Source organism: Danio aesculapii, chromosome 13 (genome assembly GCF_903798145.1).
Source record: "Danio aesculapii chromosome 13, fDanAes4.1, whole genome shotgun sequence".
NCBI lineage: Eukaryota > Metazoa > Chordata > Actinopteri > Cypriniformes > Danionidae > Danio > Danio aesculapii.
This window is the reverse complement of record NC_079447.1, coordinates 29,737,400-29,745,628: the sequence shown is the minus strand read 5'-3', so window position 1 is coordinate 29,745,628 and position 8,229 is coordinate 29,737,400.

Genomic DNA, 8,229 nt, shown 5'->3' with positions numbered 1-8,229 from the left:
TTTCATTAAAGAGAAATGTTACATGCTGTTAGAGTGTGCATTTAAACATTTTTGAATCAATAAAAAATACACCATGTGGGACACACACTCTGCTTAAAGTTCCCATCAAGTGCTTTGAAATGTGCTTTTCTTTTCTTTCTTTCTTTCTTTCTTTCTTTCTTTGTTTCTTTGTTTCTTTCTTTCTTTCTTTCTTTCTTTCTTTTTTACATTTGATGTTTGACATTATGTCAACTGAAACATAAAGACTGGGCAAGCCATATAGTAGCTCCTCCACTTAAAATAGCTTAACAAACAAGTAATTTGCTGCTTGTCAATAGTTTGTAAGGTTGACGTACACTGTACAATGTTCCACACAATCGATTTGTGTTGGGACAACATAAAAGAATAAGTTAGCTTAGTTGTTTTTGCAAATTTCCGTGGATTAAACATGAAACAGTTATCACAAAAAAAAACTTTTAAAACTTTTGTTTCAGCTCATTTTATATAAGTTTGAACAAACAACAAACATCCTTCTTCAGAGTGTAGGTTTAGGTTTTGTGTAGGATTAGGGACGTAGAATAAGATCATACTTTATAACTACTAATGAAGGTAATACCTTGACAATAGGTAGGTAATGAGCCAGTAATGAATAGCATGAATTGTAACCTAAACTTAAGTGTTACCAAAAGAGCCAATAGCAATTTGTCAGAAAGGGTGGCTGAGCTCAAGCACATAAAATAAAAAGCATACTAGAGAGCATTTGATTGAAAGATTTGAAGAGAATTTGAAGTATGAGGTGATGTCAAATTGTTGATCCATTTATAGGCGGAAGTGACAAACTGCACATTTCTGTCACTGTTATTAGAGCAAATTAGCTTCTAGATATCATTGACTATGCTGATACTAACATCTAAAAATCCTTAGGTTTGTTCTAAATGCTGCTTTTAACCAACAAAGGAACATTTGATACTTTTTATTATGAGGTTAACGCCATGGTAAAACACTAAAAAAAATTTGCGCTCAAGAATGTTACTCAGCAATCGACATAATCATATCTCACAGAAACACTGTGCATTCTTAATGAACAGTTCATCACCTTAGATTTATAAGGTTCTATCTTATAATGTCAAAAATGCTTGTAAATCATCACATTTACACACAGCTTGCTTGTGGCATTGTTTAGTCATCTCTGATTTTGGGTTTCTTTCTGATCATTCCCACTGTCAATGGAGCAGTCCAGCAAAATGACAAAGAAAGCTAATCCTAATTGATTCACAAACGTGCATTCGAAATGCTGTTTGCCTTACATAAAGAACCTTATCTAGAGTTATCTAGAGCCAATCTAGAGTTTGACTTCGTAGATAACCGTTTTAGTTTTTTAAATAAGAAGTCTTAAATTGTAAAAAAAAAACATCACAATGTAAATAAGTTGTCATATAATAAGAATAACTCAATTTTGACAAAAATGTCAGATAAAACCTTATAATTCTAAGGTGACGAGTTGATTTAAGACTGAGGCAAAACCAATGTTAAATAGTTAAAATATGTATATTTTGTCAATAAGGACCACAGTTTCACATTAAAAAATGCATCACATTCTTACATTAATAGTTAGCCAAAAGTGTGTAGAGTCTTTATAGAAAAGTTTGCTTGCTGTCTTCATTAAGACAGTGACCCATTTTTAACATGACATATTAACCACGCATTTAGGATAACACAATGTTTAAACATCAGCACATTAATACCTAAGATTAACTGTTAACCATGCTAAATTTATCAGAAACATGAACAGGATAACCCAGGATTCTGTTTACCAGGGGTTTAGATAGAATGACCTTCAGTTAACTATAGTTCAATTGTAAAGTATTTGAGAATCAGACATTGTTGTGTATGATAATAAATGTTTAAGCGACTGAGTTGAACAGATGCGATCATTAGCAACAGTGTCATGAGGAAAACGAAAAGATTATCGTGATCCATGTTTCACATCTAAAGTGAATCTTCAAGCAATTCACGTCTTTTAGAATGAGCTCGACAGATTTCTCCAGTGAAGGAAAATGTGAAAGAAAATGTGTTTTAGAAGCAAAGGGCACATATTAACCCCAACCCATTCGGGTTAATGATGAATTAACGCATCATATTTCTCCTAGTGGGCTGTACATATTGATCACAGCATTACTCATGCATTTAAGAAGACAACTGGGAGATCAAACACTTAAGCTATGGATTCTTTATTTAGATGTGGTTTGCGACTAATGAGTAGGGAAACACTAGCTGTTGTTTGTCCCTGAAAATGCAAGCGAGCTCATTTCCTTTCCTGCCGCACTGCGCGACTAATGGCAGACGCTCTCAATGACTTGCACTATGATATATGTGCAGGTACATACTGTGTGATGCATTTGCACCTGAGAGCTATTTGTTTCTTAAAATCAATGGCATGTATTTCTACAGACATTCTATATGCAGTGCATTTGTGGCAATTAAATGTGTTTGATTCCCTTCCTCATGTGAATGAACAAAAAAACTGCTCCATTGGTTTAAACTGCCGTGATTCTTGTAATGGCAGTGCATTGATTATGGCCATTCATCATTTTTTTTTTCAACCTCTCCGTGCAGTAAATTTCATTGTGGTGTCAGAGAATAGTCCATTTGTCATTTTGTCTGGGCAGCGGCCCATGTGTACAGTAGCAGTCTGTGTGTCACACACACACTGCTTATTGACTATAGCCTTGACTGGAGGATGAAGGGTCTGATGTAACTCATCTGGAAGAACCTTTTTAGAAACACGTATGTTTTTTTTCTATGTTAAATAAACTTTTTTGTTTGTTTTATTGATGTTTTTGAATTAGAACATCCAATTAGTATTATTATTGTAAACACATACAGTACAATGCTAAAAAGATAGCTTTTTTTGGAAAAAAAATATATTTTTTAGGTTTATTGGGAAAAAATGCCCTTTATTCTCTATATTTTAGATCAAATTTTAGATGTCTTAGTTAATTAATTATTTTATACAATTAATTAAGTTATACAATTTCATTCCAAAAACAGCCATTCAAATGTTTGGGGTCTGTATTAGAAAACAAACTAACCAAAAATTCCAATTAATTAAATTTAGCAAGGATGCATTTAAATGGTGACAGTGAAGACATTTATAATGCTATAAAATGTTTTATTATTTTAAATAAATGCTATTTTTAAAAAACTGTTATTCATCATAGTATCTTTTTAAGTATATACTGTTGAAGTCAGAATTATTAGCCCCACTTTGAATTAGTTTTTCTTTTTAAAGTATTTCCCAAATGATGTTTAACAGAACAAGGAAATTTTCACAGTATTCATTCATTCATTCATTTTCTTTTCGGCTTAGTCTCTTTATTAATTCTGCCACAGCGGAACAAACTGCCAACTTATTCAGCAAATGTTTTACGCAGTGCATGCCCTTCCAGCTGCAACCCATCTCTGGGAAACATCCACACGCACTCATTCACACTCATACACCACGGACAATTTAGCCTACCCAATTCACCTGTACCGCATGTCTTTGGACTTTGGACAGTATGTCTGATAATATTTTTTCTTCTGGAGAAAGTCTTATTTGTTTTATTTCGGCTAGAATAAAAACAGTTCTTAAGTTTTTTAAAACCAGTTTAAGGTCAAAATTATTAGCCCCTTTAAGCTATATATATATTTTTAATAGTCTACAGAACAAACCATTGTCATACAATAAATTGCCTAATTACCCTAACCTGCCTAGTTAACCTAATTAACCTAGTTAAGCCTTTAAATGTCACTTTAAACTGTATAGAAGTGTCTTGAAAAATATCTAGTCAAATATTATTTACTGTCATCATGGCAAAAATAATATGGCAAATAAAATGGCTAATAATTCTGACTTCAACTGTGTGTGTGTGTGTGTGTGTGTGCGTGCGTGCGTGCGTGCGTGCGTGCGTGCGTGCATGCGTGTGTGGTGTGTGTGTGTGTTAAATGTTTTCAGTCAAAACAATTGATGATAATAAGAAATGTTTTTCAAAACAGTAATGCTAGAAAAATATTTATAAAATATAAAATATTTAACTATTTAAATTTGAATAAAATACATGGAAAATCAATTTAAAAGAAAAACAAACAAACACAATAATTTCTGCTAGTTGCCATGGAAATGTTTCTAAATAAATACAATTTTAATTATTAAATGAAAATATTTTAAATTCTAGTAATAAAAATAAATGCATACATGTTAAATCCAAATTTACAAAAAAAAAAAAAAACACCAGCTACTGTAGTTACGATGAAAATATTTCTAAATGAATGAAACTTGTAATAAATAATTCATAAAAATCAAAAATATGGGAAATGTGAAATGAAATTAAAACAGAATAAACAATAAAGCTGTAAGCGAATAAAAAGAAGTAAAAAAAAGAAAAAAATAATTGAACGTTGTATTAAATATGCGAACATGAGGAGAAAACAGATTCCACACAAAAAGGCATCCTGGTTGAAAACTCAAAATATATTTTTAAACTATTTAAATTTAAAGGTTTAAGTCAAACATACAACAACAGTTAACACTGGCACCAGATCCTCATATCTGAATGATTTCTCAAGGACCATGTGACTGAAAACTTACATCAGAAAAAAAGTTGTCAGCTGTACCACAATAAAAAAAAAACATTTTAAAATCTATTACAACACAAAGAGCCGCACGTTGGCTTAGTGGTATAATATACTGTATAATTAAATCATAATTATTTCACTTAACATTCAACACTTTTTTTATTGAAATTTTAAAGCTATTTGAAACCTTAAAGGAGACATGTTACTTGCATTAACTCTGCTTTCTGTGTATGTTATGTAGAGCTTCTGTAAAGTTAGCTTGTTGTAGACACCCAAATCAGATGTTTTATCTTTGATTCAATTTTGTAATATATTAAAATAGTTACACATTGTTTTAAGGTTTAAAGGACACTCTTGATAAAGCTTAATGTCTTCAAAAGATCTCGTTGATATGAATTAGTTTTTTGAATCTCTGAAATACTTTTTGTGTTGCTGCTTCAGCACATAAAGTTAAATAAACTAAATATTAAGTCAAATTTCCTTGTCATTTATGTGAGATCTTACCATCTTACATTTTAATATAAGATATTATTTTATTAGCACGGTCACCTCACAGCAAGAAGGTTGCTGGTTCGAGCCCTAGCTGGGTCAGTTGACATTTCTGTGTGTAGTTTGCTTGTTCTCCCAGTGTTAGTGTGGTTTTCCTCCGGGTATAGGTGAACTGAATATGCTAAATTGTCCAATGTGTATGTGTGTGAATGCAAGAGTGTATGGGTGTTTCCCAGTGCTGGATTGCAGCTGGAAGGGCATCCACTGTGTAAAACATACTCTGGATAAGTTCATTCCGCTGTGGATAACGCTGATAAAAGTGACTAACCCGAAGAAAAATGAATGAATGAATAAATGAATAAGAACAGAAATAAATCGTTTCCTTTAAAAACCAACATCATATAAAGCTGCTGTTTTAGTACTATATTTCCTTTTTTTTCTTAGTGGTACTGAAAAGACAAGACACGTCCAGCACTGTTTACAAGTAGCCCGAGGAGCAATAAAACGAGTTAATCTTAATTGATCACGGAGAGCTGCCTCAGTAGAATAGGCAAACTGTAATAACTTCTGATATTAGGATGCCCTCTGGGTCAAAAAAGCTATTTCAATTAGTAATGTAAGGTCTGTTATACCCTCTTTTTCCTGCCCAGAGGCTCTTATTAAACTTTCCTTTACAAGGGAGCTCACAGTGGATATTATTGTGGGTGACAAAGGGTTTGGCTTGTCAGGCTCTCTGTTTAACCCTGTAGTTCGTTTGGACTCGTGTGGCTAGCGGCAGTGGCCGACAATGGCAGTGCTGGCCTTCCCCATTCATTTAGATGTGCTGTCCTAACATTGACTTAACACATAGCCTTAATGCTGGCCTTTATGAATAATAATCATTTAATTAACAGCTATATCAATCACTTACACTTACACTTTTAAAAATAAAGGTTCTTTATTGACATTGAAGGTTCTATGAAGAACCTTTAACATTCATAGATCTTTTTCATTTGTCAAAAGATTCTAGAGTGAAAACCAAAATTGTTCTTCAATGGCATCACTCCAAAACTTCTAAATACTGTAGGAACCTTAATTTTTAAAGATTCCATAGTGGTATCTCTAAAGATTGAAGATCTTTGAACATTCATTTTTACTATTAACTGGTTCTTTAGTTTTAAAAATATGCATTTCTAATAAACAAATATATGGCTATTTTAAGGGTTGCACTCTCTTTATAATAAATGTTACAAAATGGCTGTTTTTCATGATGCCATAGAAGAATCAATTTTGGTTTCACGAAGAACCATTCAGTAAATGATTCCTAAAAGAACCTTTTTTTTTCTTAGTGTGCAGATTTATTATATTTATAAAAGTTTTTTTAGTATGTAAAACTTTTCCTCCCAATATTAAAGAACATTTTGTCACTGGAAAGAATCTTTTATGCAATGACGAGGTTCTGCCAATGTTAAAGGTTCTTTATGTAACCATAAATGGCAATATCTTTTTCAGGGGTCTCTAATTATTTTTCTCTAGGGCTGAATTATGTAAAGCGAGCCCCCTAATACCCCTGACATCACAGCTTTTTGATAAGGCTGTTGATTGCGGCTAATAATTGTGTTTAGGTTCTTTCACAGAAAGATTCTTTCACTTCATAAAATCTCATTGTATCATCAGGAGCCACAGGTATTATTAACTTTGTTTTTGTTTTGCTTTTACCCTCGAGTGCTAGTAGTCTTTGACATATTTTATGTCATTAAGGACCACAGTTTCAGATTAAAAAAAGTTCTTTAATGTTCAACTGAAGAAAAAAATCCTCTGCAGTACATCTTGGATGGCCCAAGGTTCAGTGAATTAATCCTTTGAAGGATTACAATGCAGTCCCCCCCCCAAAAAAGAATTGTCATTTTAAATCTTTATACTTTGTCAGTATGCTTTAATTCACGTGGCTTTACACTTGCCAATACTTTTTTTTTTAACATTTGACATTTTTATTTTCTCAAAAGGTATTTGAAGCCTTAAGGGAGACAAGTAACTTGCATTAACTCTGCTTTCTGTGTATGTTATGTAGAGCTTTTTTAAATTTAGCTTGTTGTAGACACCCAAATTAGATGTTTTGTCTTTTATCAAATTTTGTAATATTAAAATAGTAAATAAAAAATTTAATGTTTAAAGGACACTCTTAATAAAGCTTAATTTCTTCAAAAGATCTCGTGCATCCTTTACCTAAACTGAAATTTATAATGCTTATTTGACTTTATACATTGATATTGGTTAGTTTTTTGTATCACTGACATACTTTTGTGTTGTTGGTTCAGTACATGAAGTTAAATAAACTAAATATCAAGTCAAATTTCCTTGTCAATTTTCCGAAATCAAAATAAGTAAATTTTCTATGTCATTTATGTGAGATCTTACATTTTAATGTAAAATATAATTTTATGAATGCGTTTGATTACAACATCTTCCATTAAGATTACATGATCGCCCAGCCTATATATGAATTTTAGTGGCTACAAAAGTTTTATTCAAAGAATGTTCTAGAGACGGCGGTTTCCAGCATGCGCTGTTTATAGCATCGTCTCAATAGCTCTCTCCACCTGTCACAGCAAGAACAGATTGCTTTGTGTGAAGCAGGGAGCTTGTAAAATAAATAAATACATAAATCTCAAGCGCAGGAGCAGGAGGTTGATGTGACACGAGGGCCTGAGATGCCATGCGAACCTTTAGTCCTCAGATTGAGCAAAACTTAATATCCCATTACCCCATTTCCTCTGCTCTCCCGATTTCTCTCTCAATAGTGCTGCTTAATAATTCACACTGTGGGCTATTGCATTTCCACTATCTGAGACTCACAGCTATTGCCCTGTGCTGTTACACTTGCTCAAAGTTTTTTGAAAGTGCAGCTCAGGACTCAAAAGGGCTAAATGCTTTTTTTGTTTTGTTTATATGGTTGTTTGAGAGCTTGCTCTGAGGTGTGAAGCCAATGGGCTTTAGCTAAACTTTAACTATATAATAGAGATTGGTTATTCCTAACACATGGCATTGTCAGAGCCGTGCTATTCATCATGCATTTTACTGCATTCTTTTCTAATTATCCTTCAGTGCTCGATCCATCATCAGTCTATAATGAATGACTGGATCTTCTGAAATGTATTTATTATT